Raw genomic sequence first — 10,764 nt, 5'->3', positions numbered from 1 at the left:
TCACAATGTCACGTAAAAATTCAAAAATGTTCACTTACACCTTTTTGTAAAAGGCGGGGCATTACATTATATTTTCATAAAAGATGGCCTAAATCACTGGTTAGGTTACTGCTCGGGACGTACCATTTTTGCCCGTAGCATCCAGTATGTCTGCCACGTCATTATTGATTTTTTGAGTTCTCTTGGGCTGACAAGTGTCCACTTTTGTCTTGTATGGTAACTTAATATTAATATATATCTAACCCTAATTTACCTTAGTTTGACAAACCCCCACCCCACCCCCTATGTTTCTCTAAAAAAACTTAACTTCAAAACATTTCAACTTTTTTCACTTTTTATATCACATCAATCACTTTGTACTATTATTCAAATAAAGAAAACAACTACAAAAGATAACTTTTTCTTTTTTTCCTTAGATAAAAAATTCAAAACTTCTTCCTACCTTATATCACATCAATCACTTTTTATTACTTTTTTATAGAAAAAAAAAAAAAAAAAAAAAAAAAAAAAAAAACCACCTTAAAATGCTTTACCACACTCCTTGAGTGTGTATGGCAAATCCCACCCCCCCCCCCCCCCCCCCCCCCCCAATTTTTCTCTAAAAAAGTCAACTTCAAAACAATCCAAATTTTTTCATTTTTTTTATATCACATCAATATTTTCTATTACTATTCAAAAAAAAAAAAAAAAAAACTACTCAACATAACTTTTTCACTTTTTCATACAAAAAACTTTCAAAACTTATTTATAGTTTATATCACATCAATCACTTCTTATTACTATTAAAAATATCACCACCTTAAAAAGCTTTACCACATCCTTTGAGTGTGTTTGGCAAACCCCCCCCCCCCCCTACTCCCTATTTTTCTACAAAAAATTCAACTTCAAAACATTCCAATTTTTTCACTTTTTATATCACATTAATCACTTTTTATTACTATTCAAACAAAGGAACCACTACAAAACATCACTTTTTCTTGCAAGAATTTAATTCTTCTTTCTACTTTATATCACATCTATCACTTCTTATTACTAAGAAAAAAAAAAAAAAAACCCCTCAAAAAGCTTTACCAAACACACCCAAGAATTTTCATAATTGCAAAAGCTTGATATTTTTACACCACATGGCTGGACAGTTTTCTAGACAAACCTCATCCATTGATCAAAAGTTGCTATGAGAAATCTTGATCATTTAAACCTTTATAAATAGGAACGTAAGCATAGTCAATTTCACACATTCTTCCTTCACTTTCGAGACAAAAACGCTCTTGTAACCCACAGCCATAAGAGGAAAAATAGAAAGATATGGTTCTGAAATCTGGTAGCTTTCATCTAAAGTGTTTTGGTAAGTTTCGTATCTTAAAAATTTCTTTTTGGAGTCAATCGAAGTACGTTTGAGTCTCCAATTTGAGTGAAAACGTTTAAAGGATACAAAAATAGGGATAGACAGAAACGAAGTCAAATGAATTCAAAATGTAACGCCCCGCCTTTTACAAAATGGCGTAAGTGAAAATTTCAATTTTCACGTGGCATTACGACATCATCAGAGTTATAAGCTGGCAGCGGAATATATTTTTTAATGATAACACATCAGAGCTTCTAACAAAAATACTTCAAAATATATAGAAAGAGTGTAATTGAATAATTACACATTAAAATAGTATTTGTGCCATGTATGACTCAGATAATTTACAAACATTATATTCATAGCATCATTAATAAATACCAACAAAAATATAAATATTGTTCTCCGAATATTATGATAACGGACTAAACATAGTAGTCCACAAAAATGGGAGGCATCCTAGCCTCAGATATTGCCAACAAGATCACCTAAGGGTCTGGACAATCCTGAAACTCCTCCTCCCCATAATCTGTATTAATATATAATACAGAGAGAAACAATAATACAAAAATACCTAGTGAGTCCACTGTTTTCAATAATATAACAATATACGATGCAACAAAATGATGTAATGACAGTTTTATATGCACAGTCTTATTTATTTTCTTTTGCACTCCTCTCATACCAGGGTCATTAAATCTCTGTTCGTTTAAGCGGTTAATTATTGGAGCACAGACTCCCTTACCATTTTTTCTTAGCTTTTATGCACTAGTAGTCAAAGTAACATACTTAGTACATTGGTCATCCTGACAACCAAGTACATTGACCATCCCAAGTACATTGACCATAACTTGCCTAGCACATTGACCATCCCGATAGCTAACTTGTACTTATTACTATTTTTTCGCACAGGCGGTATGCCTGTCTATTGGTCATCCCAACAACCAACTTGTTATTAACCCTGCATCAGAATTATTAACAGTATGCAATATACTATTCCTATGCATATAATTTAATAAAACAGAAATCACAACATTATAGAAAACAACCACGCATGATCCTCAGTGAGTAAGAATATTCACTGTTCTATCCTACTTCAGACAATAATCACACAAGTGGTCACTGCAATACAATTAAATACAAGTAATAGTGAATTAATATAACTCACTAAAAATACATCCTAACACTATTCTCATTTTTGACTTTTTAAACTTAATAAAATTTCCTACTTAAATATTATCTCCACAAATACAATTTGTCTAATTACATTTTATTACTAATCTTTTATGCGAATCTTATCATGGCATTTATTAAGGCCTTTAAACATCTTTTATTATTAAAACGATTCTCATAATAACATAATATTCTTTTTATCGGTTTTGATTTCTAAATAACATAATGTCGTTTGGACATTATAACGGCATATAAAATAGATTAATTATAATGCCACATATTTCATGTGGGCATTATAACAACATTTATAAATAATAACCAAAATAACCCTTTTATTTAAAATTGCATTATAAAAGCTTTAATATTAAAAATCATATATATTTATTTTTATATCAAATAAACATAATAACTTACCAAATATAAATACTGAGCTTTATGTTTCAAAACAGGTGAATAGAATAGTAACCTTATTTTATTCTTATAAAATTCGGGCAGAATAACGGCATTAGTATTAATAACGCCTAAATACTTTAAAATAATTGGGCGATGTAACGGCGCTTTTGTAAAATATTGACTTTTTACTCAGGCATTATAACGGTGTGTTTTATAAATCTTTTGCGCCACTTGAGAAGCCTGTTTTAAAACACAACTTAAAACGTTAGATACTTAAAAAAATAAAAACTGTAAAATCACAAAATATTAAAACAAAGTTAATAACTTAGAAATTACATAAAATAAATCAAAGCCTTTAATTAGAAACTTACCAAATATCTCAAAATGGTATTTTGAGATATTAGAGAGTCTATTTATTTCATTAATTTTTATAGTTCTTTTTCTTTTTTGTTTATATTTTAGGATCCATAATTTCTTTTTGTCATTATCTTTTCTTTTCTTATCTTGTCTCTTTTGTTTGTTGCACCACACACACATACAGAGAGGGGGAGTAAAGAGACATGTGTATTTGCCTTTTTCTTTTACTATAAATGTTGATCAAGAGACAAGAAATGTGACGACCTGTTTTTTTTTTTATACAAATGCAAAATGAGTCTTCGCAGTGGCACGACTACGTGTCGCTCAGCCAACATATGACACATGCCCCATAACATGCACCTGATAATCAGAGTAACATCTATTTAACTATGCAGCGGAAAATATAAACCTAAATAGCAGAAATTACAACTTATACATCTATCACAAATTAATTACAATAAAGAGTCATTTAACATCTATTTGTTTGAGTCTTATTAACACAATAATTTCATAACAATAATTGAATAACAAAGAATAAGTGACACAAGCGTCACAAGCCATACCAAACCTATAAAATAGTGGACAACCTATGGTCCGACAATTACAACCGTCGCAGCAAGCTTCAGTCATAATATCCCAAGTACACTGCTACCAACCCATCAACTATACCGAAGTCCCTGCAGCCAAAGGAACATCATCTACACGGTTGTAGTGGTATCCACATCCGCATAGGTGAAAGAATGAGTCCACCGCCTCAGTATAAAACATACTAAGACCTCAGTGATATTAAACTAACTGAGATTTCACAAAGAAACAACCTTTATTTTATTTTTAGGGGAAAAGACACTTTGCCCCCCTGATTTATCCATGGTCTGGCAATATTCCCCCCAATGTACCAAAATTTAGATCCGACCCCCCCAAACTTGCCAACGCGTGGCAAAAAATACATTCTGTCCATTCACCTGTCTGTTTGGATGGAAAGTTGGTCATGTGCGTTGCATGTGACCTTTTAATTGAAAAATATTCCCAAATTGCCCCTATGAAAAACACATCCAATATTATACAACATGTAGCTGAAAAAGAACAGAACCGGCAATTGAAAAAGAACAAAAGTGGCCAAAACTCGCTGGTAAACACCGAAAATACTAACACTGGTCAAAATCGCCATTCTGAATGTCGTCACCACCAACGCAAGACAAAAACCGATGGAAGATCCTAAGCAAGGGGGCGCACGACAATTCCTTTACTTTCTTCAAACCCAAACACTTCCTTCGAAGCCCACGAGGATGATTTCTCTTCCTTCCAGTTCCAGAAGCGGCCATTATCTCTTTGACCCTCCCAAAATATTTTTGGGTCTTCTCCGGCACACTCTCTTTCCTCTAAAACTTGTAGCTTCTCAAATACATCTGCCTGCATGAGATGATGTCCACCACCCTCGGCTGCCCTTGCGCTCCCCGCCGCACGCTTGAGCTGAATGACCTCACGAACTCCGCGTCCGACTCTGGCCATTTGTACAGGTTCATGTACGTCGCCCAGGTATGCACGGGTCACGCCCGTCATTCACACAGTTTGGTATGAGGAACATGCAAGGAAGATTCAAGAAGCTGAGTGGTTAGCTGGCATCAGTGAGCACGTGGCAATGTTGGAGGTTGCAACATGTGGCATCAGTGAACTGTGATTCTGCTCTTACATGGGCCTCTGAAAATCGTCGCCTTTAGCAAGAATCTCCCCTTGGGGACGTAAATGGTGGATGCTGTGGCTGAGCTACACATCGATGCCCATGCCTTGAGGAATGCTTGTGTTGCGTTAGCTTTTCTGTCCGGCTTGCCACCAAAACTAACCACATTATAGGCTACATTTGATAATTGAATCAACAAGGCTACGAAGAAGAGGTAGAGAAGACCTAGTAGTTATTGACTTCTATTCACCTTCCCATAATTCCAAACACGTACCCATGCCCACAACCTCAAGTAACTTCCCATCTATCCATGCCAATTACATCTAAGCAACTACCCACGTATCTCTTAATCCTCTGTTTACCCCTGTTTTACTCGACAGAAACAGAGACCACCTCCTTCACAATTTCTTCATGTTTTGGTGCTGTGGTTCCCTCAAGTTAAAACTTTGGTTAGTTGATCCAAATATTTGGGATTGGTTTCCTTGCTGCAAGCTTTTATTTTTATGACTAAAAATATCCTCCTAGTAGTTACAAGAAGCAGAGCTTCTATCCCAACTCCACGAGAGACATACAAGCATCAATACAAAGACATTCATGCCCTTCTAATAAACGTGTACTAATTGAATAAACCCTCACCCACTGTGCAGGAAGAACCTGCCGAGGAACATGTACATGGAGAAGTTCCTGTGCAGGAAGAACCTGGTCAAGGGCGTAGAAAGCTTGATGATGACTTTCACGTGAATGATGACTGAAACGCTTCGTTTTTCAGATGGGCAATTTTGGAATAATTTTTGCTTAAAAGGCCATGTTATTTGCACGTGACCAAATTTCTGTCCAAATAGACAGGCGAATGGATGGATTGTATTTTTTGCCACGCGTTCGCAAGTTCGGGGGGGTCTCATCTAAATTTTGGTACATTGGGGGGAATATTGCCAGAACGTGGATAAATCAGGGGGGCAAAGTGTCTTTTTCCCTTATTTTTAGTCACGCGAGCACTATATCAGCCACAATTTACCAATAGCTAATACAGCAAACACTGACTATCCATAAAACATTTAAAACATACTATATAGCTGTGAACATATGTAGAAGTTCCAATCTACCGCTTGGAAGTTTCTAAATATAGACCCCTCTATAATAATACTTTTCAACGGTGGTTCAGACATATGTGCACATGATCACTCCATCACAAATATCACGTCTACACATAAGTCTTAAGCAATAAAACATGGCATCTTACTCTTCCATACTAGGATAACATCCTTCAACAAAACACTCGCAACACCGTCTCTAATCGTATTTCAGCTTTGTGCCTTCAACGTTAGTAGATCATGAGAGCACTAGAGTTAAACTCAATTATGCTAACACGTCTTTCCTGAAGAACAATAACAGTCAACCTTCTTACTCATAGACATGTCATTACTCGCACCTAGACAGTCATGTATCCATGTACATTCAAGTTCAATGTATGACATCTTAACACATGCAACTATTCGATAGAATATACATAAGCATTTTTCATTTAAGACACTTATACATACCAACACGTCAAGTAAAAGCTACTCATAACATGAAAACATCACTCATAAAACAATGTTATACGTGATATGCATGAAACTGGGTCTACTGGGGCTTGGGTCCCCCATGATGCTGATAACTGCTATTTAACTGTGTATACTGTTGCTTTACTGTTGTACTGCTGTTGATGTATGCTCTATTCTACATGCTCTATGCTCTGTGCTTGACCAGTATATATTTCACTACTGTATGATGCTATAAAATCATGTAGTTGCTAAATCATGTTCTCGTAAAACTAAACAAATCCAACATTTTATCAAACACTTTAAAATCATTCAAAACATAATTTCTTCATAAAACCTAAACAGTTTCAACATGACATGTTCTCAAACAATTTTGCATAATTTAAATCTCAACCGCAGCACCCACTCAAAAACTTTAAATCAATTCAACACTCTTCATTCATGCATCATTTCTTAAACATCATTGATATAATTTGAACATAATTGAAACTAATCAAATTATCTCAAAATATATAATTCATCATATGGTCGGTTCGGATTCATAAACAATATATATATTTTTATCAATCTATTACATATAAAAATATATATTTTCTAAGTGAGTAAACTACTCACCTTAGCTGCATTGGACTCTTGACTCGAACTCTACATTGGAAAACCAATTGAAGTCTTCAATCCAAACACTATCCTGTAAACATTGGTATCATTAGACTATGCTATTGAACTCTATACTCTATGACACATAGACTACCCGCGTGCTCACACATCGCATTACCCGCTTCTAAGTCTATTTAAGTATCCTAAACTATTATTACGTTAACGTTTAGGTTTAGGTTCTAATGATATCTTTGTTTATTAATACAAAGATGTGTTTACTATATTCATTAGTTTGTCTATTATTGTTATTAACTATAAGTCTTATAGTTGTTTACTTACTATTATTGAGTCACACTATCATAAGGTTCCAATACTATTTGACTTTAGAGTCTACATAGGTATTCCCATAATACCACTATTTTATTTTTCTTGTCTTCAGGGTTATTTAATTGACAATTTACCAATCTACGACATTCACATTTTAACCATTATATTTAATACTTAATCTCTATCATTTACTAACCATCCAAGTAGTTTAGGTTTAGGACTTAACCTTATTTAACATTTTATAATCTTTATGTATTCCATCCATTTCCTATACGCTTTCATTTACATTCCTCATTTTTCACCAAGTACCAAGATTATGATCTATTTATCCCACTTATAACTAGTATCACTACCCAAGGATCTTATTAGGACTATAACATGAGACTAATCAAAACAATCCAACTCTATAAAGGGCATTATCTAAAATCTCATTACATAACCAAAACACCTAAATAAACTATAGCAAGGAATTCAATTATTTATCATTGTTAATCCTTTTATAGTTTGTCATTCATTTACTAAGTTAGCAATATATATTTAAGCCATATACATGTATATGTATATACATATACACATACAATACTTAAACATAATCCATTTGATTACTTTACTATTTGGTTTACGCCTTCACTTTCTATTATAACATATTTGCTATTGATAGATTCAAAATTTCATTTTAACAATCTGTTACAAACAACCTCAACTTAATTTCATTCACTAGAAATCGAACATCAAAGAAGACCCCAACAGTTCTTACAAAATTCACTCCATTTGGCACCTTCTTTAAAATCACCATAAACCATAATTCAATCAACTCCTACAAGGTCTCCCAACTACATAAGTAGAAATCATCATTCTACAACACTTTAACCAATTATTAGTTATTAATATTACCAACCAATAGGGCCAATAATCACCTATAATCATACCTTCAACATTCATGGTTATTTATCAAACACAATCGAAATCCCTCCTTTACATAAAAGATCAATCTCCCTTAATTGGAATTACCTTCTACCAATATTCCACAACAACTATCATCAACCATTAACAATTACATTCTCCAATATCATAATAAAGTCTCAACCAATGGATATCAATAAATCCAACAGAGAGTTAATTTCTTAAACAAACAACTTAAAATCAATTACAACCTTCATCAATAAACCACAATTTACCAATCTAAAAACCAGATTTGAATCCCCTCAAAATACCCATCAAAGCTAGCCCATACCTTCTCCAAATCTCAAACCATAAATTACCAAGCCAAGTCTAAAAACACCACATCAAATATGGCAAGATTTTCCTTCACATCACACCACTAAAATTTCAATAATCATAAGCCACAATCATCTAAGCCAACATCAATTTTATATCCTAAAGAAAATCAACACTTAACATGAATCGACCATAAACACATCCAACACATACCCATAAAATTCACCCTTAATTGGTAGCTACAAAAATTCTAGGAGAAACACCCATTCGGTCATGCCTAGAGAAATCCTCCAAAATTATCCACACAAGGAGACCCATTCGGTTTCCCCATGGAAACCTAACCAAAAACTCATCAATCAAAACCCTAAACAAATCAATTTCTATTTTCGTTTAGTATAACCCTAAAATTATAAACACAAACAATAACCTATAAAAACCCTAAGGTTTCTATCTATAAATCCACCCCAAAGAAAGACCCATTCGGCCAACAGAAAATTACCCAAATATTAAATCCAAAACGCTTAGGATAATCCAAGAATTTGTTTGGAAATTACCTAATAAAACAGAGCCCGAGAACCACCGGAAGTTTCGCCGAATTTCGCATCTCCAAACCACCGGAATTCAAACTTTCAACTTCGCCGGCGTCAACCACCATTGACCCGCTGCCGACCGGACCTCTAGAAGTATCAGGTCCTACTCGGGTCTCTCCTCTCATCTCAACCTCTCACTCTCTCTTTTCATCTCTTTGGTTGGGCGAAACCGAGAAATAGGAAGAAGAAGGAAAACAAAAGAAAGAAGAAGAAAGAAAGAAAGAGGAAAGAAAAAGAGAAAAATAAGAAAAAAGAAGAAATAAAGTGTGCGGGAGGTTTGAGGGGAGAAGTGTATTTCCCCAAAGCAATCCACAGCCACACAAATGGTTGTGGATAAGACCAAGCTTTGGTCTTTTTAATTCTAGCCTTTATCCCTTCTAAATTGCAACTTTGCCACCAACTTATTTTATTCATTTCTCTAATAATTATTACTCAATCTTATTTTACTCAATTGCATAAATATAATCGCTTAAGACTTAGTATTAGTCCCACATAATTTAATAAATACGATTTATCAATGGCTAAATTTCCTATTTAAATTCTCGGTCTTTACAAGAAAGTCTAGACTTCTTTTTCTTTTCTCTTCTTTTGTTTTCTTTCCCCTTTTTCTTTGTTTCTTTTCAAGAGCTTCCTTCTGCTTCCTATTTCGTTACCTTCTTTTCTTCACTGATGCACATGTACACAATACAGAGAAAAAAAGAGATGAAAGAAAACTTACCAAGAGAGAAAGAAAATTGTTGCTGCGTTTTCTTCTTTTCTTGCTGACCCGAAACAAAGATGAAAGAGGGCTGGGTTTTCTGTTTTCCTAGAGAAGAAGATAGAGTTTAATAGCTCTCTTCTTGCTATTCTAGCTACTGAACCGAGAGGAAATCAAAGAAGGAGTAACTTGCAAAAAACGAAGAGAGGAAGGAGAAGAGAGGGGATGAGCGTGAATGAACGTAGAGGCTACCTTGTATTTATAATGGAATGGATGGCACAGATTAGCTAAATTTGATCACATCAAACGGTTGGGGTATGGGAAGGTGTGCTACGTGCTGCAGAAGTCTTCCTACGCATCCTTCTCAAAATATCAGTTATCTCTAAGTAACTAGACATTAACCATCCGTTAAGCTTCTTTTTGAAGAATTATTTGGTTTCTCCTCTAGTCTCTTAACGTTTCGGGTATGGGCTACAGATTTCTTCAATGTGGGCCGAGTTACACACGGTTTGGGCTGCATATGGTGGTGACTCATCAACAATCTTAAATAATCATAATAGTCCAATATCTTCAATCCTTAAGAAACAAGAAGTTCATTTCTAACTAATCTAACGTTAATTTATTAACCAAATTATGTTTAGTTGTTTCAATGTGTAAGAAATGGACTGGGTTCTAGTAACGTGTGGGCTGGGTGACTTTTAAACATGTGGGTAGATAAGTAGGAATAAAATGGGCCCACAAATTATTAATGTTCAATTTTCGTCCAAAACAGGGGTAGTGTACTTCACAGGTGTTTTCGCGCCCTAAATAGAGTCCAAAAATTATGAAATTCGAAGGGTAATTAGAGA

General features: G+C 34.4%; 1 long non-coding RNA gene across 1 annotated transcript; it reads right to left on the bottom strand.

The window, feature by feature from the left end:
- Positions 1-3,607: 3,607 nt before the first annotated feature.
- On the bottom strand, positions 3,608-9,529 carry LOC133870189 (uncharacterized). Its single transcript, XR_009900657.1, has 3 exons — positions 9,184-9,529; positions 7,103-7,175; positions 3,608-3,966 (listed from the first exon to the last, which is right to left on the bottom strand). It is a non-coding gene; the product is annotated as an uncharacterized LOC133870189 (long non-coding RNA).
- Between the last annotated feature and the right edge of the window lie 1,235 nt (positions 9,530-10,764).

This window comes from Alnus glutinosa, chromosome 6 (assembly GCF_958979055.1).
Source record: "Alnus glutinosa chromosome 6, dhAlnGlut1.1, whole genome shotgun sequence".
Classification (NCBI taxonomy): domain Eukaryota; kingdom Viridiplantae; phylum Streptophyta; class Magnoliopsida; order Fagales; family Betulaceae; genus Alnus; species Alnus glutinosa.
Note: the sequence above shows the minus strand (reverse complement) of the source record. Positions and strands in the feature narration are given on the sequence as shown.